The sequence below is a fragment of the Anas acuta genome, chromosome 12 (assembly GCF_963932015.1).
Source record: "Anas acuta chromosome 12, bAnaAcu1.1, whole genome shotgun sequence".
Lineage (NCBI taxonomy): Eukaryota > Metazoa > Chordata > Aves > Anseriformes > Anatidae > Anas > Anas acuta.
Window position 1 is genome coordinate 5,246,375 of NC_088990.1, and position 26,732 is coordinate 5,273,106.

The window sequence follows — 26,732 nt, forward strand, 5'->3', positions numbered from 1 at the left end:
TGGCCATTCACACATGGGACATCCCAATTTGATGTCAGGGGGTCTGCTGTTGACTAATGCTCTCAAGGTACTCCCTCAAACTTAGCTAGCAGAAAGGCAATTTCCCTCCTTTTATCCTTTGTATCCCCAAGGAAGTGGAGGTTTGTGTTTATTCCTCTTTGCTCATGAGTGTGAAAACTTAAATCTTGTTGCTGGGAGAATCTTAACACTGTCAATGGGATGTTTCTGGGGAAACTTGTGTTTTTGATAATCCTATTCTTAAAATGGTTCCTGTGCTGCTCCTAGGAGCTGTTTGCTATTCTGTGGACATTTTATTTTGGGCTTGGTCTAGAGTTGTTGGATTTTTACCAATGAAAGTAAACTAAAATTAAAGAAATGGCACTGCCTGCTCACTCTGCAATGGTTGTTTTCTTGAGCCAGGATAGACACAACAATTTGAATACCTCAGTCAAGTTTTTTTTTTTTTTTTTTTTTGGGGGGGGGGTGGGTGTGGTGGGCTGTTTAAAAATCACATAATTTTATGGATGTAATTTATATACAGAAAAGAAGAGGGCTATTCCCAATATTATCTTTATCTTCTAGACATAAATAACAAACAACTCCGGTAATCAAAATTTACTGCAATTGTAATAGGTTTTGGCATCGTTTATGTATCGCAGGGAATGTTAACATAATGTTGACTTTCAGGACTGAGGCCAGGATTTTTGTTGTTGTTGTTGGCTTTTTTTTTTTTTTTTTTTTTTTTTAGGCATTATAAAAAAGTCCAAATATATTTGTGGCTTTTACAGTATTCAAGAGTTTAATTTTCATAAATAACGCTGTTTATACCTCCTTCTAATCAGAAAGTTGAAATTATCTGTGACAATGTGAACACTAAAAAGTTGTATACTATGAAAATATTTCAATAATTAATGCATGCACTATCTAGAGCAATTGACAGTGAGGTCATAAACATAATGGGCCATCTGTGTTTGATTTGTATCTGAAAATGCTTAAAGGGAAAGGCAGGTAATTCAGGCTGCTCTTGCAAATGTAGACAGGCAAGATTTTTCACCTTCTCAGAAGGTTGTTGAACCATTTCATTGCTTTAAAGAAGGGGGAAAAAACAGTTCTTCCAGGCTACAGCCTTTTAACATGCTTGCATTTGGCTCCTGTGTTCTTTGAGAAGCAGAGCACACTGGTGGGACTTTTAGTTTTCTTTTAGAGTGCACAGAGGGTTGTCATTCTCCCTTATTTACTTTATATTGTTTGCTCTATAAAAATGCCACTCCAGGCTCCCAAGCAATCCCACTAGCTCACTCTGCATTCTGGGACGTGGGTTTAAATAGTTTCCTTTGGACCTTTCCAAGTTCAAATCTGCACTGGCCTGTTGAAAGGCAGCAAAACTTTTATGCAGGGATCTGGCTCGTTGCACCTTTATGACCCTTCTCTGGATGTGTCCCAACTTGTCTCAAACCTTTTCTCCCTTGTGAAAGTCGAGGTTCAGGTTACCAGCATATCTGGGATCAGATTTAATTTAGCATTAGGCTTCTGTGCCGTAATGGGGAGAAATGGATTGTCCTGCTATCGTTAGGAATAACTCTTTATCTCTGAACTTATATGCATTGGCATAAAGCCAATATCAAGCTGGAATGACTCAATAAATAAACAACCAAATACCCCTCTTGTTTTCACTGGCTGATTTGATGACAGTCGGACTCCTGCTCTTGGCACTGGCTGAGGCTCTACCGAAGGAAATGCCATTATCTCTCCTGTGCCAGGCAGAGATTAATAAATTCTTAGAAATTGAATCCAGACAGGACTTCTAAATGATTTCATGTGACCTCCTGTATATCAGAGCTATTAAATACTACAAATTACCTATGATAAGCCCAGAGATTGCAACCTATTTTAAACTCTATGCAATTTTTCCCCCTGCTCTGCCTTTCCTTGTCACCCAAATATTTAAGTGGAGGCAGAGAACAGGTCATAGCAAGGTACCATCAGTGTTTGGGGAAACTAGCTGAAATGTGTCCAGGTAATGCCATGCTCTAAGAATTGCTTCACTGTCCCTTATAATCTGATTTGGGGTTAATTTCCTGCTCAGATCTGAGTCTGGTGATTAGTGTGATCTGAACATGAGAAAACAGACCTCAGCTACCACCTGTGAGATTTCCCCCATTGCCCTGACAGTTCTGACCACCTTTTCAGAACCTTAACCTTAGCATTACAAAATCATTTGTATAGCTCAGGAGAAGAAATACTGGAATAAAGCAAGACTGAATTATATCACAAAGTTGTGAGAATTATTCTTGAAATTGCAAGTATCTGTCATATTCATGACTTGGTAGCCAACATTTCCTAGTGTTGGAAAATAAGGAAAATGAAAGACAATGAGGCCCAAAATGCAGGAAGTAGTAGTAGGATGAGGGCTTTTGTCTATGGATTCTGACACTGGTAACTCAATTCAGATGTTTGGATAAGCATCCCTCTTCTTTCCCCACATCCTCTCAGATACTTGTGTATAAATTGCTAGGTATTCCAAGTGAGACCATGAAGAGAAATTCTACATTGTCTCAATTAAAGTAGATAAATACCCTTTACCTATATGTATCTTCAGCTGTACCATTGTGTTTCCAGACTGAAGAATTTCTCCTAAGAGCTAGAACAGAACTTTTACTTAGAGAGGAAATTCTGCCTTAAACACTTCAAGCCCACTGGTCTCAAAGTGTAGCAGCTTTTAGTACTGGGAAGCTGCATCGTACTTCAAAGCTGAGTTTGTCTAACTTCTGTATCTTCAGCTGGTCATGTTGGCAGAAAAGTCAAATACCTCGTAGAGGTACCGCTGCTCAGAAACCAAATCTGTGTTCCTCCTTTTTGTCAAACTGCAGAAGTTGTTGATACGTGACACAATACAAGTTGTTTCTAGTACATAGTTTATTTTTTATCTGCTATGGTGCTGTCTCCATTCTGAAAGTAGAGTTGGACCCAGTTGTCTACTGAGTTCTTACCAATGTTTTTTTCATGGACAAGATCATTTCCTTGTTTCTACTCAGGTCTTTTTTGTTCTAGCTCTGGACTCTGAAGGCTTTTGGCTTCTTTATGCTGTAGTATACGAAGTAGGAGGAGATTAAACTCCAAATCCTTCATGCTCAACTGTTTTGAGACGGTTTTCCATTCTATAAAAGTAGCCTTGTTCCCAGACTTTTGCTGTGTTTAGCTACATTACAGTAAAAGGAGAATAACAGGCTGCTTTGAGTCATAACCTTTTCCTCTCCCATCATTTGCTACTGTAATGATTCTTCGCATCATATACAGATTTTATTAGTACAATTTTATGTCGTATTTGAAAATTTCATAATGAAGTTCATTGTGTTGTAAATGGCAAGTCAGGTCAAACCAAAGCAACTCCCGGGACAGACATAGTCTGTGACAGGTGCTTAGTGAGAGGCTGAGCAGTGGGACTCTGTACCCTTTTGGTTTCCACAGTTAAGATATTCAAAGCTGATGTTTAGTAGTGTGCAGTGAATTTTCAAGTTTTTTTTTTTTTTTTTTTTTTTTTTTTTTAAACCCGTATATACTTTAGTTCTTGCAACATCTGTGAAAATGAGTTCCATCATTTATTTTGTCCTGAGGAGAAAAATACTTTCTTCTAATAGGTGCCACATATTGTATTATGAAAAATAGAGAATAATCATTGTCTACTTACCTTCTCTACTTTATTATGGATTTTGTGGGCTAGATATCATGTCCCCTCTTTCTTTTTTATCAGTTATTCTTTACTAAAAAAAAAAAAAAGGCAAAGTGTTATAATCTTCTGTATCTATTTTGAATTAGAATGACCAGAACTACTGTGGATTTATACGTAGCACAAAGATATTTGCTGGGTTTTCATTCTCTACTCATATTCTCGTATCCTATTTTCCCTTTTGTGGAACATTGAATTGATGCTTTATGGCAAATTATTCACAATCACTGAGATCTTTCTGGCATAAATGTCTAGAGCCTGTGTGTGTCTCTTGTATGTGCAATGCTCTCCCCTCAGTGACACTGAATTTCTTCAAATTATTTTGTTATAATACCCTGGTACTCAGTGAGATCTTTTAGCTTGGACAGTCCTGGATAATTCTCTGTCATTTGCACATACATGATCAGCATAGCTAGTAACATAGGCTCCTGGGAGAGCACTGCTCAAAACCCCTTTCAAGTATTAAAACTGGGTGTTTATTCTTTTAACCACCTCATCCTATAATAGATAAGTTTAATGGCTTTTGCTGTGAAACCTTCTCAAAATCTTTCTGAAAATCTGTGTACCCTCTGCAGTGCAGATACAAGGGCATTTGGTGGTTCCTTCAGGGAACTCAGATCATAAAAGGGGTTTGTGGGTGCCAAGGAATGGTGCTGAATATCATTTGGCATTAAAAACTGTGGTGTTTGTGTTTTACATAGTTGAATATAGGATCTATTTAAAAGAGGAGCATGGCTTTCTTCTTAGGACCATGATCTGGCATAGAGGATATGCAAGTTATATACTCATATGTCAAAAATCTGTTTTATTGAGCGTGTTTCATCTTTCCGTGGCTTAGTTGCTCAGGGGTGCAATCATTGCTTATTTCTTCCCTTTTTTCTATTTAGCTTCTAAACCTTCAAGGACAGGGGCAAAGTATTTATATGCATGACTCTAAACCATTTTTTGTAACTCTGGGTAATGTCATAATCCAAGTTGATAATGCATTTGTTAAGGTCAAATAGTTTGATAAAGGCACTATGTTACAGATTTTAATCAGGCTCTGTTTCACTCTTTAAATTAATATATTTTTTTTCTAGTTTTGGTGATACGTTATCTCAATGGGAATGTTTGTTTTGGCCACAAAATCAACCAGCATGCTGTAAGCAGTTTTCAAATTCTGTGTTATTTCAAGCAAAATAATTTTGCTGTTATCCTGCTGTTTTAAAGAAGCTAGTTGGACTCTGGCACTAATGTTGCCAGCAAAAGAGCCAAAGATTTTTTTTTTTTCTTGAGATTTCACTAAGGTGTGGTAATTAAGAAATGTGAAGAGAAGAAAAAAAAATCCCAATGCTTCTGCACTCAAGATGTTGTGCCATAGGAGTCTGAGTAATAGCTGTTGGGTCAGCGACCATAAAACAGCCCTATAAATGCAGAATATAAGATCTGAGCTGGGGCATTGCCTTGCAACAATTATGCCAGCAGCTAATGGTAATATCCAGTGGCGTGCCCGTCCTTCCTCCTTCACCACTTAAAGTGACACCATCCCTGTCTTCACTCTGCATCTATCATAAAGACACATTGATTTCCTTTCGGAGGAAAACACATATTTCTTCCCTCCTGCTAAGAAGATAAATCTGACAGATTTTAATCAAATGTAGTTGTTCACAACTATAGAAATGTTTCCAGTGTCATAGATGAAAACCTTCTTTCCCCCTTTTTTTTTCTTCTTTTTGAAAAGGAGGAGGTTTCTGGAAGCTAAGTTTATTTGGAGAGTACACCTGTGCTAAAAATCTTACTATATGCACCGGCAGTTAACATTTCAGGATGCCCTATGGGCAGGTTTAACTTTACTGCCCTCCAACATAATGCCTGTCTTGTAGTGGTAACCATGAATACTGCTATAGTTAAGGGTCTGTCAGTGGTTCTATCATAAACTCCCCTGTTTCCAGGGTTTTTATAACTCAGCCATAAAAACTCTCTCCAAGCTAAAGCTTAGCTTACCAAGGCAGACCTGATTCGGCTCTTGGAAAGGCAGATGATACATATCCCTCTGTCTCTTCTAAAATTAGCTATGGTCCCCAAGGAAGGGCTCTGGCAGGCCATGGGTGCCATACATGTCCAGCAGTATATGATAGATGAAGGAGGAATAGTGTCTTAGAAAGGCTTTCATCCTCTTCAAATGGCAAATAAATTGGCCTTCTTACTTTGAAGCAAGAGGAGTCAAACAACACAGTGCTTTCCAATTTAAATTACATTTTTCCTTCAGTCTTTTATTTCTTAAAGTAACTTTAGGAGTTCATTACATCTTAGCCTGGGCCACAGGCAACAATCTGATAGCATTTAGAAATGTGGAATATTATTCACAGTTGAAGTATTACTCTGGATTTAAATCAGTGGGAATAAATGTAGAAGTGGGCATCCTGAAGAAAGATCAATCAAATCCGAGGAGAGCTGATGTGCAGAGTAACATAGAAGCCATGGCTATTGTGGCTGAGAAATAAAGGAAAATGCCTTAAGAATGGAAAATTGCAATTCAGCTTTCTGCTTATATGACTGTAGACTTAACCCAGCTTGTAGGCCAGGCTGGCTGCAGGGAGCTCTGGAAGTAGAGGAAGCGTTGGTACATAATTATCTTCCATAAGGACAGCTGGGATAGATTTGGAAATAGGTTATGCATTCTTCAGTCAGATCTGAATGTGGTGGATGGCTGCTGGTTGTGCTGATGACGTGTTAATGCCACTAATGAAAAAATGCAGCAAATTTTGGATCCTGGAAATGTTTTCTTGGGGAGCAGGAAGGAATGTTTGACTCTGCCAGGATATCCACAGGCTTTCCAATCTGTGGTGGTAGGTATCCACCAAGCTTGGAGGTGCTCCCAGTCCTCTTTAGCTGTCCCATAGCTGTACGCTCACTTGATATTTTAAATTTGAAGCTTTGTGTAGATCTGGTCAGCACTAAAGAGAATGTCAAGGAAACACCTTGGCTGTGGCTGTTTGGATCAAAGCACAGCAGTGCTGAGCCTCTAGTAGAGTGACTCAAATTGTCACCTCTCCTACAGGTATTTTATTTCTGGGCACCACACAAGGTGCGAGGTATCTGCTAGCACTGGTGTAAGTGGGAAATAGATGGGGTTGCTCTGCCTTGTACTCTGTTATTGGTAATGCTCATTTGGTGTGACCAGGGAAATAATGGGCCATGGCATGAGCTGGTCCTGCCTCTGTGCCCTCCAGGGAATGTGGGAGAGTTGGGGTCCGAAGTGTGGTTTGGTCCCCATTCGTCCTGTGCCCCTGGGGCAGCTGCTGCATTAAGTGCCTCCGATTCATGCCCTGGCCTAGGATGGGGAAGGTACTACTGATCCATCTCTCCCAAAGGGCAGTTTTTTACAACAGATGAAGGAAGAACCTTGGAAAATGAAAGCAAACAAAATAGGAAGGGGAAAAGTGCCTTTTATTTGCTATTTCTATGCTGATAATGGAATGCTAATTTAAACCAGGATCCTTTTTGGAAATGAGTCAGAAGTAAGCCCTGGCCAGATACTTTTAAACAGTATTTCTGCTTCTGTGTTGCAGGGAACTTTTACAGCCCCTGCCCCTAAGCCAGATCATTAAGGCCTTGCACTTCTTTTAGATCTAAGCCAACAAGATGATGTTCTGGTGGCCAGGCTTTTCGCTGGCCCTCGTGCCTTTACGCATCTCCTCAAGATCTCAGGGAAGCCTCTCCTTTTGAGGAGCCTAGTCTCCCAGTGATCTTGGGCTGGATTTGCACATTTAACTCCCATCAAATGCTAATAGGAATTCCTTGGTCAAATCCTCTCCCCTGTCCCTCTTCATGCCTCACTGGGAGAAAAGAGCCATTAGTGTGTTTAAAAGTAAATTTCAAGGTTTCCTTTTTGTGTGTTCCAATGGCCGAGTTTGATTCCTTTCGTCTTTTTTATTTTATTGTGAGGCACCTTGAGTTATTTGCATGATAAGACACCCTGTAAATGGATTATATTGTAATGTATTGTGTAGGTTTAATGCTGACAACAGCTCGGTTTGGAAGTAAGATAGCAACTTAGATTTTTAGTTTCTGATGTGCCGTGCAGAGAAATGCCTTTTGAGAGGCATGAGGCAAAGCAGGAGGGATGAGGAAGAGGCAGCTGAAGTTAAGTTGTATGAATAACGCGAGGGAAAGCTGGCATTAAAGAGGAGCTGAATATATTAACTTCTCAGCCTCTGCACTGGAGAGAATCAATGGCACAAACTGGAGCGTCCCTTTCCTCTCTGCCATAAGAGTTAATGTGGTTTTTCCTCTCCTTTTTCCAAGGATAGCAAAGGAATGGTAATGCTTTCTGGTAACAATCTTTCATACGTGATGAGTGTAGCTTTACAGTCACTGTGCCCAGAATATTATGTTGTTATATACTGCCTACTTAAAAATTGGACTTGGTCCCTTAGAGGAGCCCTATATTTCAGAAAAAGTGGTGAAATGAACAAAAATCTATTTTTTTGGAGAGGGGGAACTGGACCACGTAATGATCGCTGATGCAGGAAGTTTGGTAGTCTGAGCATGAAGCATGGAAAACATACGCTCCCCAGGAACAGTATGCTTAAATCCTGGCAGAAACAGCTTGGCTTTCCCTTCCAAGGTAAACACGCAGTTTGCATTGAGTGGGTATGTTAGATAATACCATAAAATGTGAACTTAGTATGGACACTAAAGTGCTTGTCATCTGTGCTGAAGTCCTTGCACATGGCTGCCTTTAGTGTCACATACTTGAGATATTTTGTGGCAGACTTATGCTTTGTGCTCCATCTCTTTTGCAATGATTAAACTGGCCAGTTTAATTTCACTTTTTTATTTTTTTTTTATTTTTTTAACATCTGTTCCAAAGCTTGAATAAAATGATTACAGACAAAAGATGAATAATTTCTGGTACTTGTATTATGTTGGCTTAATTCTGCGTGGCTCCCAGCACCCTTGTGCTGGCCTAAAGTTCTTGAGCACCTCTTCAGCTGTCAGCACACACGTGCTATCACTTCACATGGGTTGATCTATTCACATTAGTAAACCTCAGTTTGATAGGTATCGGTAAATATTTTAACAAACTGTTCTTTACCTCTAGTGGTTGAACGGTGGAAGTTGAAGTGCAAAATTTATACCTCCCTTAAACTGAAACGAAATGCTGCTTGGAATCACTCTAGGTTTTTTTCTTTCTTTCTTTCTTTTTTTTTTTTTTTTTTATTTTTTTTTTTTTTTTATTTAAACTCAAAGTTGTCATGAATAGCATGTTTTAAAAGCACTTTGATCATTGCTGTCTTTAAAAAAAAAAATGAAGAGGAGGGAGGCATCTTTTTGAAACTGGGGGGAGAAGCCTTTGAAATCATAATGTGTAGCCAAACTTAGCCAGCATACTGTGACCTGTTAGAAAGGGCTGATCCTATTAAAGCACCACTGCATGTAGCATATATCTCTTTAAATACTTTAAAGAGAACTCTATAGATTTCTGTTTACTGACGTCAGCGTGGCACAGGAGGAAGATTGGCTGCTCTGTGTTTTTAATAGAAAAAGAACTGCCTAGAAAAGCCACCAAAGCATTCCTGATTTATGCCGCTGTATTGATGACGATGCAACTTCTGGGACATATTGTCACTTGATTCAGCTCCCTGAATCTGTGACGGTTCAGACAAAGGGAGTTTTTGATTTACTAGTCCATTCTTTTATAATAACATACACAGAGCTGCTTGTCTTCCTTGCAATTTGGGTCAACTCCACAGCTCTGAGGAGAAAATTGGGCACAAACTGTCCCTTAGAGATGAGTGATGTGTAAATCTGGATTAGTTCTAGCAAGCTGAGGGAAGCAACATGAGGATACATCTCACTTGAGTGTGTGGTCTTTATGCTGTTGAGCTCCAGTCTTGATAAAGAGATGCTGTATAGTGGTATAGCCAGCACCAGGCTCAGGGAAAGAAGCTGTTAATATTAGTTTAAATTAAAACAACTGGTGGCTTTAAATAGAGGAAGAGGTTCTTTGTAAAGTACAAATAAATTCTTCAGCTCTCTCTGTGAAGACGTCACTAACAACTCATTTAAGCACTTATAATAAAAAGAACGTTTGTGCTGTAACAAGAAGTTTTGCAATCTGGAACAAAATGTTACTGATTGGGGAGATTCGGTTCTCAGCTACTCCTGAACGACTCCAGATTTCATTCCACTCATCTCAGTGCTGTTTTTCTGTATTGGCATACAGGCAATAGACCATACTTAAGAGAAACTGGCATTACTGAACCATTTATTGGTTTAAATAAAAAAACAAGCAAAAAACAAACAAAAACATTTTGTCCCCAGAAGTAGCATTGTTATGCCTTTTGCAGCAGAGAATGCCTGAAGCAGGTGAAAGCAAAGCCATGCAACTGGTATTGCATTTCATGAAAATAGTTGGCTGTGCAGATTTCCTTTCCTTTTGTGGCTTCACCTGCTTGTGCAGCCTCTGTGCTGTGTGGGGTGAGAGTATGTATCTGGGATGGCCTAGAAAGCAGCAAATACATTGTAAAATAAATCAGCCTGCCTCTGGTATCAGAAAGAAATTTGGATTATACATACAGGAATACAAAGGCTGGTACAGCACTACTGTTATCTGAATGAAAACCAGTGATCAAAATTGATAATAATTCTTCCATTAAGTGACAGATAAAACTTTAATTAAGACAGCCTACTCGAAGCTCATGATGCTTCATGTGTGACTAATTCTGACTGGCAAAAATACTGATTTTAACTAACATCAATTAGCAAATTTTTGTGTGTAGCAGGGAAGGCAGTTGTGTGCATATGTGCATGTGTCTGTGTATATGTGCATGTAGGGGTGTGCGTGTGACATCATGGGAAAAAGCACAGGGGTTTTCACATATCCGGTAACATTTAATACAAGGTTGTCTAGTGTCTAAGCAATGTGTCTAAACACATGCACGCATGAATTTCTTGGTATGATAGGGTGCACTTAGCATACATAAACACTAGGAAGCCAGTGGCTAATGTGAGCTATTCGTACAGTAAATGAAGCACAAAGATTAGTGTGGTGATACCTTATTTCTTCTGTGTCTGTAGCCATGCACCTATAAAATGCATAACCATGCTGCTCCTCCTAGGAGGCTGTGGCAAACTGCTCAAGAAAGGTGGGGTCTGGAAGCCCTTTTGGGAGTCTTGGTGGTGCTTGTAGATGAGGCTGCATTTAGCACCTTCCAGTGGTTCATCAGTTGAGCACTGAGTTGGTGTTTCTCCATTTTTGTGTGCCTGAGCTGAAGCAAACTGGGTGAGAACCAGCTGCAGGCTGCTGGCAGCCCCAGGGAGAGGTTACGGCTTGGCTCTGACCACTTTCCCCTCTGGCTGAGTAACCTGGAGCTGTTTCCACCTCTGGGATCCCCAGCACATCCCTGTGGCTCATAGCCCTAAGGGACTGCATCATCTCTTGTCCGAGAGCCAGATCAGGCTGAGGTTGGTGACATAACACGCCCTCTGATTTCTGGGCACTAAGGTTACACCACTGATGTTACAGGAGACGCACTAAATGGCAGAATATGCTGGATGTAGAGCGTACTTTGGAGTATTTTCGCCCCGTGGCTTGAGCATTTGGGTTATATTTTAGCAACTGAGATGACCATTCTTTACAGATATTAAGAATGCAGAGCCTTGTGAATAGCGGAAAATTTAACATTTCATGGATATCACAACTCATGCTCTTTTTTTCAGTAATACTAGTGTGTGTTGTAATTCTTTTTTGCTCTCTATTATCCTTTTACCCTGCTACAGAATGTACTTTCATCTTTTGGAAATGACCCTTTAATGTAGTGACTAAAATTTAATTTAGGATATTTTGTTCTAAAAAGTACAAGCTTGGTTTCATAGGAATAACTCTGAGGCTTCTATGTTATTTACTGTGTCTTTGAGAAGCAAAAATGGAGTTTTTGAAGACTTCCTTTTTTTCCTGTCTGCTCAGTCTGCAAATTCTCCTCAGACTTGTGGGCCATGCTGAGCTCCCACTGAGGTGTGTGTTCTTGCTTGCAACATGAATTCTGACTTCACATCCTTCCAGTGATGGCTGTCTTGGCTCTTTCATGCTAAAACAAGCATAAAGTAATTTAACCTTAATTTTGTTTGTAAGATATGGAAGGAAACATGTTTCTAAAGCACATGGGAAGAATCTTTTGAGAAAGAAACTGATTTTTATGGGAGTGTTTTTTTTTTTTTTCTTTTTTCCCCAGTGTAATGCAGAACTTTGGATTTTGAATGAATTTTATTCTCCTGTGTGGGCCCTACTATAAAAATTGTTACCCACCCTCATCTCTTGGAAGCTTTGAAACCATGTTTAACTGGAACACCAGACAGTCCCTTCAGCTAGCCAAAGAAATTTCAGTTTCAAACATCTTTATAAAGAAATGCAAGAACAGATGCTTGTATCTTGTTATTGTCTTAGTGCCTAATTTTCTTGACTTGTAACTGCAGAGGACTTTTGCCTATATTACTGTAACTTTTAATTTTTTTTTTTTCTGTGCAGTATCAAAGTTTTATTCCATTCCAGCTACTGATTTTATTGCTTAATGCTGGCAATACTCAGTTATCTTTATCTCATCTTGATCTATGCTTTTTATTTGAGTTGCAAAAAACCACAGCCACAATTCAGCCTAAGAAGATAAACTAAAGTAATTCAAGCCCAGTGAATGGTTTTATTCTCTTGTGTTCATACTTTCATAACTTACTACTTGTCTGATCCATTTTCAGCTGTAATGTACATATAATCAACCTTTTCAGACTTCTCACAAGAAAAGCTTTTGTTCACTGTGCAGTAATCAGTATTAAAGGCCTTTAAAATGGTGGAAGTCAATGACACTGGCACATTGTCCAGATACATTGTTGTTGATGAAGCGAACTGATATTACTGTGAAAGACCAATTTCATCTCAAAGTTCTTTCATCTGTGGTGATCACAACATTTTTCACGTATTGTTCTTCACAATCATGTAAGTTGGTACCCACCTCTGATATTTCATTCCATCTTATTTATTTATTTATTATTATTTTTTTTTTTCCCCAGGATAGCTACAAAATTATTTGATAGCTTGGATAACATCGAATGGCCTCGGTCCATTAATGGAGCCTTAACAGACACCATTTTACATGGGGTATATGTATTATATCATTTGAATCAGTGAAGAACTTGGTGTGAGAAGATACTTATCATGACTGTGATTGTGTCACTATTCAATTCTAAACCTAAGGAGAGTAGATCTTTAAAAATGAGCAAAAGCAGTGAAGTTATGAAATCAGATTTCTTTTTCTAGGGGAGCACAGTACTGCATGCTTGGTTATAAACCTAAAACGGAGGTTTCAAATCCTTTAATGTTAAGCTTTTGATTAGATGATTCAGTGTATGGGATTTCTGGGGAAATAGTCATGTATTTGTCTCCCAATTTAAAGTATTTCTTTTTGACTCATTTCAAATTAGATTTCTAACTGAGGTGTCAGATGTCTGAAATGAGGTCCTTCAAATTTTAGTCACCATTAGTATACAGCTTATAACAGTCTCCACTGCTTTATAGCCTGTTGATTCAACTGACAGTCAAAATTTGGGTCTATACTGAGGTGGGGAACACTCTTGCATCACCCAAAGTTGCCCTGCGGAGGAAGAAAATGCTAAGTGGAGTCTCTGGCTCTGATTACTTTCTGTTTGCCCTTAGGGTGTCCAGCTGCTGAAAGGCAAGCTCTTATTAGTTTCACCACTATATGAAGCAGCTTTGAAGACAGTTGGTTTTGGGGCACCTTTTTGACTAGGATACCAAATGGAAGGGCTTACAGACAGTGGCATTCACAATGAATTGCATCTGATGCAGTTTTATACCTTGATGTTGTCTGAAAACATATTTAGATGGAAACATCGGTACTTTTTAATCTAAGTCAAAGCTTATTGGGTGCAATGTTTTTTGTTAGATACCATAATAAAACTGGAAAGAACAGACAGCTGTTGGGCATTGTAAGCCTTCCTTATGTCTGAAATGCAGAATCAGACTTGGCTAAATGGAGTTGAAAATAGTTGCCACATGTTAACTATATTGGGAATTTTAATTATGGAACTGTTTGATACTCATGAGAAGAAAATAAAGACAAATCTTCTTTTCAGATTTTCCTACTTCTATCTTGTTTGAAATAAATAATAAATACCTATATTCTGATTTTTCTTATCAAAATAATAAGTAATGGTTTGGATTTTTTCCATCATTGTACTTTTTCCCTCCTTTGCAGTCCCATCCTTCTTGCTGTTTTTACTAGTTTTTGGACTAACTCTTTCAGATCTTTAACTGTGGAGAAGTTACAGAAGGGAACAAAGGAAAATTGAAACTCTCTAAAGTGGTTGAGCTAGTTTCATTTTTCTTTCTGCTGTTACAACTTTTCCAAACCAAACTGAAATTTTGGATATCATTCACTTATTCAACTACAGTAACAAAAAGGAAAGATGAGAGGAAAGGGACAAGGAACAAAAACAATTCCAGCATTTGCAAAAAATATCATGTAAGCAGTAGAAAAAATCAAATTATTATATTTTGGACCTTGCCAAGGGGAAAACACTTGAGTTCTGATTTTTTAATGAAAAAGTTTTTCCATTTTTTAGCTGCTTTTCAAAATCTGAAGAACTCAGCTGTTTTCATCACTAGTGTTACTGCATTTCTACTTGTCTTGGATCTTGCTTTTACAAGATGCTATCGCTGCTATGCTGTGTCTCTTCTGAATTAACTGAGCTTTTCAGCTGCATATTTTAAGTCTACACGAGTCAAACGTTCATTGGACTCATCAGTCATCAGCCCCATATATCACTAATGCCAACTATGATACTAAGATGACTCATGTCCTAATTATTTTGAATAACAAGTGTGCTCTTGTGATAGGACAATATGATTTTGCTTGCTACAGGATGGATTGGCAGAAAGTAGCCACATAAAGCAGGCTTGCAAAACAATCATGAAAATGCATGTTGGTACAAAATTGCTCACTCTTCCCTATTTTCACAAGATTTTTTTCCCCAGTGGGTCCATTAAGCCCCTTTCCCCTGGCTCTTTGTAGGTAACAGGTACTTGAAAGTTTAAACCTGACAATAAAATACACACTTTTAAATTACTTTTATGCAGTTGAATTATTTCAGCTGTGATGTGTTATGAAAACTAACTAGGCAAAAGATCCACCAAAGTGGTTGTATTTTTTTGTGTGACTGTAATTCCCTTTTGATCACTCAACACCTATAATTCAACAGAACCTTCGTAACACTACTTTATGTCCATTACATCTTCTATACCTGTTAATAAAAATGAGGAGAAGAAATCTCAGGCATATGTGGTGGACATCATGTTGGCTCTCATCATACGAGAGAAATGTGGAGCCCAGGGAAACTACTGGAGTAAGATAGCTTAGGTGGAAGGGACCTACAAAAGTCATCAAGTCCACTGACCACTTCAGGGCTAAACAAACATTAAAGTGTGTTATTAATGCTGGGCTGTAAATTGTAGTGTCTTGAGTGGGGGCTGTTCCTGTTCAGAGCCTGGCAAGTGATGGTGAGTGGTGTGAAACAATTTGGATCATAACTGCTTGTTGTCTTCTGGTTTAACACCTCAGTGATTCAGCACCCCAAGAATTTGCCAGGAGATAGGTGGTGCTGAGCTCTGCTCTCCTCCAAGCAATCTCACTCACAGCATTACCTGAGCTATCTACTTTAAAGCATCTCTACACTGTTCTTTAGTTCACTGAAGATTTTGTATTTACAATATTGACCACGGAAGGCTGCCTCTCATTTGCAATCTTGCAGGTGTTGACCCCACCTCCATACCTTGTAGCCACATGTTAATGGGTGGCAATTTCTTGGTTGTGGTTTCATAACCGTTTGGTTCCCACAGTACTTCAAGAATCAACGAGCAGAGTTTTGCTTCCAAGTGAGCGTATTGGGAAGTTTCCTTTCGTTCTTTGAGATGTGAAGTTGTCCAGACTATCCATGTTGTAGACGAGTGACAGTGAAACACTTGGCAAAGTTATCCCAAATCCCTATCAGCAGAAAACAAACTGTTTCTAAGACAAAGTTGCCCTTTTCAGCTCAAATGGAAAACAAGAAGGTAAAATGTAGAGGAGCATGTGGACCACACAAAATGTAAACCGCTAGCTGATCTTTGGCCTGATCCAAACAAATACTGTTGAAATCATTGAAAATATGCCAATTGACTTCTGTGGGATTTGCAGCAGGTTCTAAGCTGGCAACTATCCTTTCTAGCAAACAAATCTTGTCTACTTTTACATTTCAGGCTTGTAGTTAATCAAGTTACCGAGACAGAAATGTCTTTGGCATGGACATGGTTCTCTGTTTCTTTTCCCTGCAACTAATAATGTTTCCACAGAAATCACTTCCAAAAAAACTCAAAGGCCAGTATTTAGATAAGCAATATCAAAATGCTTCAGCATTAAGCTGTGATAAGTATTTCCTCCTGTTTGTTGTAAGAAAGAAGGTTTTACACAAGCCATGTAGTCTTAACTTTCACCAAGTTAAATAAAGGTTTAGTAAAGGATTTTGTGCCCTTTTAACCCCCAATAACCAGAGTGCATCCTGTGTGACCATTCATTACGTATGAAATGGCTGTAATTTATACCAAATGGGGTAGGTGAATTCAAACAGAAAGATACCAGCGATGATAAAAAGATAACACTTCTCCGTAACAGATGCTTCATTTTATGATGGAAATGGGGAAGCTGAATGCTGCAGGTGCCGGCCTGACACTAGGCCTGTGGAGAATCATTAGAGCCTCCTCAGAGATCTAGGTTTACTCTGTGTTTAATCAGCCACAGTCAGAAGAAATGGCTTCATTTCAGCTTGATGAGAGCCAGATTACAAAAGGAAGATAGATGGCCAATAAGGTTCATCACTATAAGCATATTGTCTTAATTTGAAGAAACAAGCTGGCATTCTGTGCTGAGGAAAAGTGAAGTGCAATATGGCTAGTATCAAAAACTAGTTATTTCAAGTCTCCCTGCTCCCCACAATGAAAATATTCTGGCAGTTCTTCCTTTGACTAAAATATTACAAAATATTGCATATGCTGCAAATGCCCATGTTTACTCAGGAGATACCTCTGCTTTGGGTTCCGAAATGCTGAAACCTCTCATTTTGTTCATATAAATTCTCCAGCCACTTATTTATTCTTACATATATTGTAAACATAAATACGTTTGTATGTAATCACGAGTGAAAAGGTTTGAATGGACTATTGATCAAAAAAAGTCTCTGAGCATAATATGAACACGCACAGTCTAAAAGGGTCGCGGTGCAGCCATCTATCATGACTTCCCACGACAGGACAATGAGTCTGTCAGCTGGGGGCTTGCTGTGACAGGGGATGGGCCATTGAGAAAAAAAAATAAAATAAATAAAATAGGGACCTATGCCAGGGAACTTGTTCGTATAAAAGATAAACACAACTAGAGTTCTCTGCTTCCCGAATGAACTGCGTGATTCATTGCTATTGCTTAGCTTTTCCTTAGAGCTGGCTTTTTCCTCTTGTGCATGGACTGACTTTTATAAGCTTCAGGAGTGTTCCTTTGAACCAGCAGAGCTTTCAGAATAGGAGTATTGGGGCCTAGCAGGATGATGGGAGCAGTATAATTATTACTGTTTATTTTACAGTAGAATCCAGATGTTTTTATTGAAGTTGGAACCTTTTAGTATCAGGCAATCTGCAAATATCTGCAACAGTGATTTTTCTTCCTGTTTTGAATTGTGAATCCATAGGAATTTTCTCTTCAGAGTTAAATTTAAACATCCTAACAATAGGTTTACTTTTCTAAATTCTCACAGATCTCAGAGGAAGTCCTGTGCCTGGGGGCTACCCAGATCACTCATGCAGACCTTGGGGAGCAAAACCACTGAGCATGATAGCTATAGTTAGGGAAAGCTGGGGACTGAATTTAAGATAAATTGGGAATTGTAGAAAATGAATCCATGTCTCAAAAGAAGTGGTGTGATAAGTACTTGATCCATAAAGCCTTGGAAATCAGAATTTCCAGTAACTTACTGGATTTTGGAGCAGACCTAAAGGTGTAAGAAAGCAGAAGACTTGGGTAAAAAGAGAAGACAGAAGGGAAAGCAGCAGACAGAAGAACATGTAAAGCCGAAAGCATTAAAAGGATGCTTTAACAAATGCTATTGTGTGTATAATTTTGTAATTGTAATGAGCATTGTAATGATTTTCTATGTGTTGAAGAATTAGAGTGTGGTGAATTGTTTTGATGGGTGAAACTATAGTTAATTTATGGAGTTTGGAAAGCTCTGAGACTAGTCCTGCTTGAGGGAGAAGTGGATAGTCAGGTTGAGCTCAGGACAAAAATGACCAAGATGAAGGAATGGTTATGGGGGGACCCAACTGGGAAGCGTCTTTGCATTAAAACAAGAATTTTGTGCCTTGATCCAGTGGAGGAAGAGGAGGAACTGATAGAAAATATGAAACAAAAAGCATGATACAGCCAGAAGAATTGGGCCTTAAGTTGGTCTTGAACAGTATTTTTAACAAAGTCCCAGAGGATATTGTGCTTTGTTCAGGACATGCTGCAACTCGGCGAGTCACCATGGCAGAGGAAATGGAAAAAAGATGAGTGGAGTACTTCTCAGAAGATGGGGCCTGAATGAGTGTTCCCAGATAAATAGTATGTTATGCAGAGGAACAGTTTGCTTTTGTTTTTGTCCTAACCCCAAGAAGACTGCTGGTGTTTTTGCTCTTCCTTACACTCACTTTGTAAAAACAGGCTCATTTATTTTTTCCACCATTTTTTTTTCTATCTTCCTTTGTTCTAACTTCACCCAACTTTGCATATTAAGATGAAAGTGAAGCAACTCCTACTGACTTTACAGGTCTGAAGGGAATTAGGAATTTGACTCATCAAAATTATCTCTACTCCCACACTGTTTTTTTTTTTTTTTTTCCTGAAACGCTGAAGAAATGCACTCCTTCATCCCTCACACATTTTCCTAATGTCTATTTGGAACAAAAGCAGAATGATCCCAAGCAAGCGGCCGCTTTCAAACAGCTCAGGCTACACCACATCTGTGTTTCTGCTGTACCTGCTACCCTGCTAGCCTGAGACAGCCTGAGCTGCCGCCTTATTTTATGGCTGTACTGACACAATCCTGCAGTGAACCATGCGACCCCTGAAGTGTTTAGAAAGGTGCATTTGTGTAGGGGAGATTTTTTTTTTTTTCCTCTGGAGTAAATCAGAGTCTCCTAGATAATCTCGCATGAACACATTATTGACTCGGACCTTTCCCTAGGCAAGGAAGGCTGCATTTTTTTCAGAAAACGATACGCCGAAGCGTTCACAAAGTGGAGACTTAGGAAGCTTAACAATTGGTAGAAATATTATCATCAGCTATCATGGTAACATTATCCAGCCATTCCCACCCACAGATACACATGCATGCACGCTGGATTTCGGCTCAGAAAGCCTTGCAAATAACGCGCTGTAGGTGTGTGGTCCTCAAAGTGTTTAAATGTTTGAGGATGAAGTGAGCAGGAACATCTTGCATGCACCAGCTGAAAGAGGGTTGGGAGAAGTGGGGGGTGGATTTCCCTGGACAGATGATAATTCTCTATCCTTCTATGTGCTGCCAAACTACCTCAGCTAGTTGGGGTTTATAAACTTCTATTTTTTTTGTCTCCAAAGAGCAGATTTTCTAGTGTTTTTGGAATGTATCAAATGCAGTACAATTAAACAGGAGAAAAAAATATTCCCAGGGCTCTTCATTCACCTCCTTTCCCCTGTCAAGATATTGCTTAATTTAAATGCTGCCAAAGTTAATAATGAAAGACAGCATCCGCCAGCATGTCAGAGCTCAGTGCCCAAGCAGAAAAGCATGAGTGGCTTTCTGCACTCTTACCTTTGCTAAATTCAACCCTGAAAAAACACTAGAGCAAATTTAGGGATACCATAATTAGCAGGAATTAAAATGTTCTCTTCAGGTCACTTATTTTGGCCCAGAATTGCCCGAGAACTTAACACCTTTGCCAAGCATCTGATGCTGCCTACAGCCTAAAGTCAGAACTGCCATCAAGTCAGTGGGTCCAGGAACATGCCACCCACAGACAGCCCATAAAAACAAGCTGCCTTGTAGCAACATCTGCCCCTTATAAAACCTGTTGGAAAGTGGACAGTGAACAGGTCAGAGATATGCACCAGGATTTTGTGAATGTAACTGCCAGGGCTTTTAGCAGGAGGAAGGAAGGGATTTGGGGCTTGCTGAGGACCTGGGAGGTTTGGGGAGGTGACAACAGTGAGGGCAGCCTCCACATTTTCTCTTTCTTCCCCCTTCCCACAAACCTAATGCACCACTGAGGTGATGAGCAGAGCAGATAAGCGGTGCCAGATCTCAGTTCTTTGTGTTTTTTTTAGGAAACATTTTTTCTTTTTCTAAAAATAATTGTGTGTGATTCAAAGGGGAAAAAGAAAGGCAACACACAATGATACAGAGCAGCTTATTAATTAGTTTGAGGTGCTCTCAGTGCTCCTGTAGGTATGGAAGGACTGAAAACACAAAATACTGAGGTAATGTTTTTGCCACCGTTGGGCCTATGGAGTGTCACTGTGATGCTCAGGCCCTCTTTGCCTGGTAGCTCAGTCGGTGTCATCCCAAGTGGGGTCATCCAAAACCAAGGCAAGGTTGCTCAAAGGGATTTGTAGTTTTGGCACGGAGACTGGGGATTGGGAATTGTGCTGGATTTGGGCAAGAAGGAATATTGTCCCACAGCAAGTCTGCTGTGTGAAGATGACATTTGGTGGGTTTTCCTTCCCCTCTCCCTCCCCTTAAAAAACCTGTCTGCCAAAGCCTTCTTGCAGGAGGTACTTTGTGTTCTCTAGCTTAGCAGCCTTTGGAGGCTTGCTGGTGCAATATTGTTGATGAAATCTGCGAGGGAACATTACATATACACGATGAAATAGAAAAGTTTCATCTCATGCTGTGAGTACCAAGGACAAGTTAAACTTCTCTCCTCAGTGCAATCAGTGCACTTAGGCTGAGGTTGGTCCAACTTCCGTCTCTGTTTAGCCTCTCTCCCCTAAGTAACTACTGCTGTTTATCAGCTGCAAGTTTTGGCCAACTAATTGTTTTTTATTTTGATGAGCTAGCATATCCTGTGTCATGGTAAGGTAGGAGAGAAAAGGTACCAAATAAAGAGTTTTTGTTTCTGGAGCTAGTTACTATCTTCTATAAGATTAAACTGTGCATAGCTTTTCAAAAGCAGTGAGTAGGCATGCCTGGATCCATCACCCAAATGCTGTGTACCTGCTTTCCTGCTGCATGTCTCCTCATTTCTTTGCTAGGTAGTGGGAAGAAAAAAGGCCAGTAATTTATGACTCCTATTAATACAGTAGGCTGGATGTGTTGACAATATGTCAATAATTATTTCTGGCAAGACCTTAACAATATAGTATGGGTCTCTGTAGGATGACTCATTTTACCAGAAGACAGATATGTGTGACCTGAGTTTTACGACAGATGTCAAATATATCGAAATGTGGTGTGAGGAAGATCATCTTATTGGCAAAGTAATGAGAGGCCAGAGGGAAGATTAATGTTGAGGCTGAATGGTGTGGTGCCTCTTTCATTCTCCTTTTTTGATAAGTGATGCTGGGGCAGAAGGGAAGGGGTTTGTCTTCTGCCTTGTGTAGGCCAAAAGTGGGAGAAGTTTGGGGGAGCAATAACATTAACCAGTGTGACACCTTAATTTTGATGGGCAATCAGAAAATAAAAAACGTTTTGAAAGGGGAGGGAATTGTCAGAGGGTTTTGATAAACGTGACAGTGCTGGGGGAGCAGCCAGCTAACCAGACAGTATGGCCTAAATCTTTCAAGGTGACTGCTGTGGTGACAACTTAAGTGGGTCTTATTTTCAGCAGGTGCTAAGCCTTCCACCTTCTGAAAATCAAGCCCTCGTGTTTCATGCTGGCTGCCATGACGTGGAGATCAGTGCCCCCTTAGGAAGAGTAGGCTCTGAATCCTCTCTTCCTGCAGGGTTTCTGTGCAGGCTCGGTACCTTTGCTGTGGGATGCAGTTGTTGCACAGCCCTGATGACACAGGCAGGACCCTTCCAGCGGTCTGTGTCTAGCAAAAGAAAATATTTAACACTATGCTTGAATCCCAGAATTGCACACAAAAACATCTTTTTTGTACAGAGAAAGTGAAGGTTACCCTCCATTCCTTGCTCCTGATGGAAGATGGGCAGAAGTTACCTGTTCACCAAGAGGTGTAGAAAGCCCAATGCTCGGTGGACGTAGGGATGCTGGCTGGAAAAAATGCACCCTGTAGCTCCATTGTTTCTGTGTCTGCTCATGCTCCACAGAGAGGGAGTTGTCTGTTCCCCAAAATCACAATATTATCCAGGGAGACAGATTTTTGGAAAAGTCTGCATTGCGCTGTGCAGATATTTTCTCCCTGTTTGTGCAAGAAGGCCACTTTTGAGTCACACAGGTGCTTGGAAGTAATAACAAGGTCAAACCTGAAAAAATGATATACTTTGAATAATTGAGCTGTATTTTTAGCCCTCATTTTGTGATCTGTGTCACATATATATATATATGTGTGTGTGTGTGGCTCATTTCCCTGTTCACCAGAGACGCTTTTGCCATATCCAGGTTTGCTACCTAGAGAAGAGGTGCACGGGTACATGGTGAGGTAAGGGCACCTCTTGACTTCCTTGGGCACAAAAAACATTGTGGAGTTTTTCTTGCCTTATCTTTTTCTTGGGAAGGTCGCAATTATAATTTCATCACAAATAGGACAATTTTCTTTCATTCAGCTTTAATAATGGCACAAATTTAACTATATTGTGCTAGCAGGCACTGATATATTAATTAAAATATAGTCTAATTATTTACCCTAGTTAGTTCATACAAATCTCAGTAGTGTAATCAGTGGACTCCCTTAAGGATTTTTGCTATATTCAGCCGTAGAAATGGTTTGTCTTTTCTACTCTGTTCAGGAATAGAGTTAGTTTGGGGTTTTTGCTTCCCGGTCACTAGTTCAGTGACTGACACGGTGCTGGTCTAAGCAGGGGGATTGTGCAGCCGCAGCCACGCTGAGCAGTGCTAATGGGTGGGTAAAGCCTCTTTTCCTATTTTTTGGTAAATCTGTGCCTGCCATTCAAATGAGGATCAACTGAGTGTTAACTCAACTTAGCAATTATATAGTGATCTCCACATCCAAAGGACTGTATGAGTGTTAACCAGCTACTTTATACACGGGGATAATCGTAGTTATTGTACGGATTGTACGGGGAACTGTGACAATGGGGTGAATCGACTCCTCCAAGCCTTAGCTTTGAGGAGACTGACCTCGTGCTGGTTCTTCTGCGATACGTTTGGTCACACGTAACCAGAATGGCTTCTGAGAAATGGTGCTCCGATGTTCCTCAGTGTGAACAGATGTGGAACAATGTTTACACGGGAAGAATGTTCAGCCTGTTTCGTAAGAAAGGAAAGGAATGCCTGCTGGCAAAACTGAGGCAGAGCGCTGAACGATGGGGATCTGAGCCTTTATTAAAAGGACAAGCGAAGCTGACATCTGGAGCTGCAACACAACTTGGGATGCCCAACTTGTGTATACTTAGGGCTTATTTGCTGTCAGGTGTTCATTTTAAACACAGGTGGTATGAAAGTTGCAGATGGCTATGTTGAAAGGGAAGGAAAAAACATTGAAAGCAAAGAGGTGGAGGAGAGGAGGGACGAGGTGAGGCTGAGGAGGACGGAGACCAACCCAATCTGCAGCTCTAGGAATCTCAGCAGCTCCTTTTCTCCCTTTGGCATACAGCCACCAGTCTTCAAAGCCTGTCTCTAGAACATGGGAAATCAAAAAGAGTGGGTCAAGAATTCTTAGGTTTTATGCACCCCCACTTCTTCTTCTTTTTTTTTTTTTTTTAAATGCCATTCCTCTACCTTCTCATCTCACATCCACTTTTTTCTTTTCTGAAGAAAAAAGCACTGAGCACAGAAGGCTGTATCACTTAAGCTAGTGGAGTAGACAGCATTGCAACTCCACGCAGCTCTTCATACCTGTGTTTGAAATGTAATTAAAAATGTGTCCTTCCCCCTGCTGAAGAGAGGGGCTTGACTGCTGCACTTTGGGGTGCTGAGCACCGAACCCGAGTTGTCTGTTGTCTGTGTGAGAAGCGTGGGTAGCACCTGTGAAACAAATTCTCCACAGGCATTCTGCCCCTCCTTAATTATATACTTTCTGCAAACAATCACTAAAAAGATCAAACAGAAATTAACATATGAGCCGAAGAATCAGCGAGGTAGTGCAAGACTATATAAAAACCTGCCTTGAACAGCAGAGTCATCAGCGTTCCTGGTAGTGCAGCCTGAATGTCTTTGAAAATCAGGTACTCTTTAAGCACATTTTCATCATAATATATCCAATATAGCTTTTATTACATTTCTTGTCCCTGTTCTACTGTTGGTTTAACCATGTGTGAACCAAGCTAACATGATTAGACACCTTGTTTTTCACCAGTCATTTCTGCTTGCAGTCTTCCATAAAGTGCTTCAGATGAATTTTAATACGTTGATGGTACTTACTGAAGAGATTAATATTCATAATAAATACCCCTTAGAAATAATCTTCAGCAAATCCTTTTGACAGAAGAGTCAGGGCTGCTAACGACAATAACTACTACAAAATGCAATTTGGTCAATTACTTTAATTAAATTTCACTCTGTAATGTCTTCTCATTTATATAGTAAACTAATAGGGGAAAAGTACATCATCCTTATTTGCCTCTGCTTAAATGTCCAAAACTGTTTCCTTATGTTTTGTTTTAACATTCGCAGCTCTCCCAGCCTCACAGAACATTTGGGATAATTATGGGTTTTACAAATAAAGCTTATTCTTCACCAAGAAAGGTTGAGACTTTCTTTTGAATATGCTTTCACAGAATAAAAGCCTTCGCTTCACAGATCCTAATCTGGTATTTACAGACTAGCTGATTTTGGATGGTGCCAGCATTCTGGCGTAAATGGTAGAAGTGTCTACATTTCATCGAATGCTTTTTTTAATTATATTGTTTGAAATTGGAGTAAAAAGGAACACAGCTGTCTAGAGATTTTGGTAGCATACAGGTTATAATGAACTCATGAGAAATAACAGCAGCACTTTTTAATGCACTTTACTGCATCAAGCAAGGAATTTTACACTGTGGGCTACATTCTCAGCTGGAGTAAATTGCCATGTCTCTGGTTTCCTCACTGTACGACAGTCTGGTTCTGAGCTCCTTGCTAAAAAATTTGAACTCTTATTTTCAGCAGTTCATATAACAGCAGAGGATCTGGCCTGGGTTTATTATGGTGCAATAGTGTGTAAATATTAAGGTCATCTGTTATCTGGAAAAATGCATGAATTAAGTTAAAATCAGTAACTCTGATCCCACCCTGTATCAGTAAAATCAATAAAGCTGTTTCCATGAGCACTGTGAATATTCATGTGAACAATCATAACGCATACGGGACTGGGAAGCAAGCATGTGTGTCAATTCAGTGACAATTTTAGGGACAGCGTTGTGCTGGGGAGCCCTGCAACTGCTGGTGCCATAATTCTGCCACAGCATTAGGTACAAATAAAGCTTCAAAAGGGAGAAATATCTCATTTTTATTTTGGGGTAAAATGTGGAGGGATGGATGGGGGGAACCACTCATCCTAAGCAAATAAGTGAGATGCTGAAGTCAAAACTTCAATCTTTTTTCACCTGAACTATAAACTGCCTCAGTTTCTTCACAGCTCTTCCAGTTTCTCTAAGGCTGCTATAAATTTCATTGAAATGATGAAGTCCTACAATGCAATTAACTCCAAAAGTGGTACAAAGCAACAGCGTGCAGATATGGGGCTGCAGTACTTAGCACTTAACTCTGAAATTCTGATAAGCCCTATCAACTCTGGGTTGTGTTTAATGTTCACTCCTGCTTATATACTGGAGATACAACCTAGCGGTCACAGTGTTAACACTCCCCAATATCTATTACAATTAGTTTTTGATTAAGAGGCCTAGCATGGCTTTTGAAGCCTTTTATGTTGTGTCAAATGGCTAGTGATGGAGTGAGATGCACAGACACCTCCCAGTAACAAAGCATCTTGTAAAAGGTTTCAAGTGAACTATTTTATCATCCTAATGGAAACCAGATGACTCTAACTCCCCCTTTAATTTCAACTATTTACTGAAGAGTCCTTGTTTTGAATTACTTAAAGATTTATTCCAAACCACTATCTCATGCATTAAGAATCACTAATAACAAAGCCATTCTGAGCGGAGCAAAGCTTTTAAAGAATGTGACTATGCCATTGCATTTATTCTTAAGTTTAAGCCACGCTTTTTAATGGTTTTCACATTTTTCTGTCTTGGTTTATTTTCTTGGGTGTTTTATTTTTTATTTTAGTATTTTTTCTCCCTTGAAATCCTAAGCACATTTTTCTCCAGACACTTCTAGTCCGTGCTGAGTTTGCCCTGCTGACAAGGTCATTGGGCTGGAGCTTGGGTGGTGGAGCCAAATCTGTGCACATGCTCCTATCTCCCTCCATGTCACCCTCCAGAGAGCTCTATTTTGGGTTTCCTCGGTGGCCTTAACAGAGGAAGGACTAAAAACAAGGCCCTAGTGGGGAAATCTTTTTCACTAAATTTAGTTATTTCACCTGAGTGGTAAAATTTTCAGAAGATGAAATTTGTCTCTCCGTGAGGCCCAGCTCTGCAGCAATCCCCCAAACTCCCCAGGAGGATAGAGGGGATGCACTTCCTCTGCTTTTGCCCACTGCTTGCTTCAGGCTCATCCCTTCCTCCCAGCCACTTCGCCCTCTGCTTTGCTGCTGAGGAAATCCTGAAAGAACTGGGATTAACGGGATTAGCGGTGCAGAGCAGGTCTCCTTTCTCTGCTGCTTTGGCATCCGCTGCCTCCCGGCCTGGGGTGTGGACCTCCCCGTTTCTGTGGAGCCTTGCAGAG

General features: G+C 39.9%; 1 long non-coding RNA gene across 1 annotated transcript in view; it reads right to left on the reverse strand.

Annotated features, from left to right (window-relative positions):
• Nucleotides 1-26,732, reverse strand: part of LOC137863263 (uncharacterized) — a 70,417-nt gene that overhangs the window by 13,289 nt on the left and 30,396 nt on the right. Inside the window, exon 3 of the long non-coding RNA XR_011100807.1 lies at nt 3,689-3,761. This is a non-coding gene — a long non-coding RNA (uncharacterized lncRNA). The remainder of the gene's footprint in view (nt 1-3,688; nt 3,762-26,732) is intronic.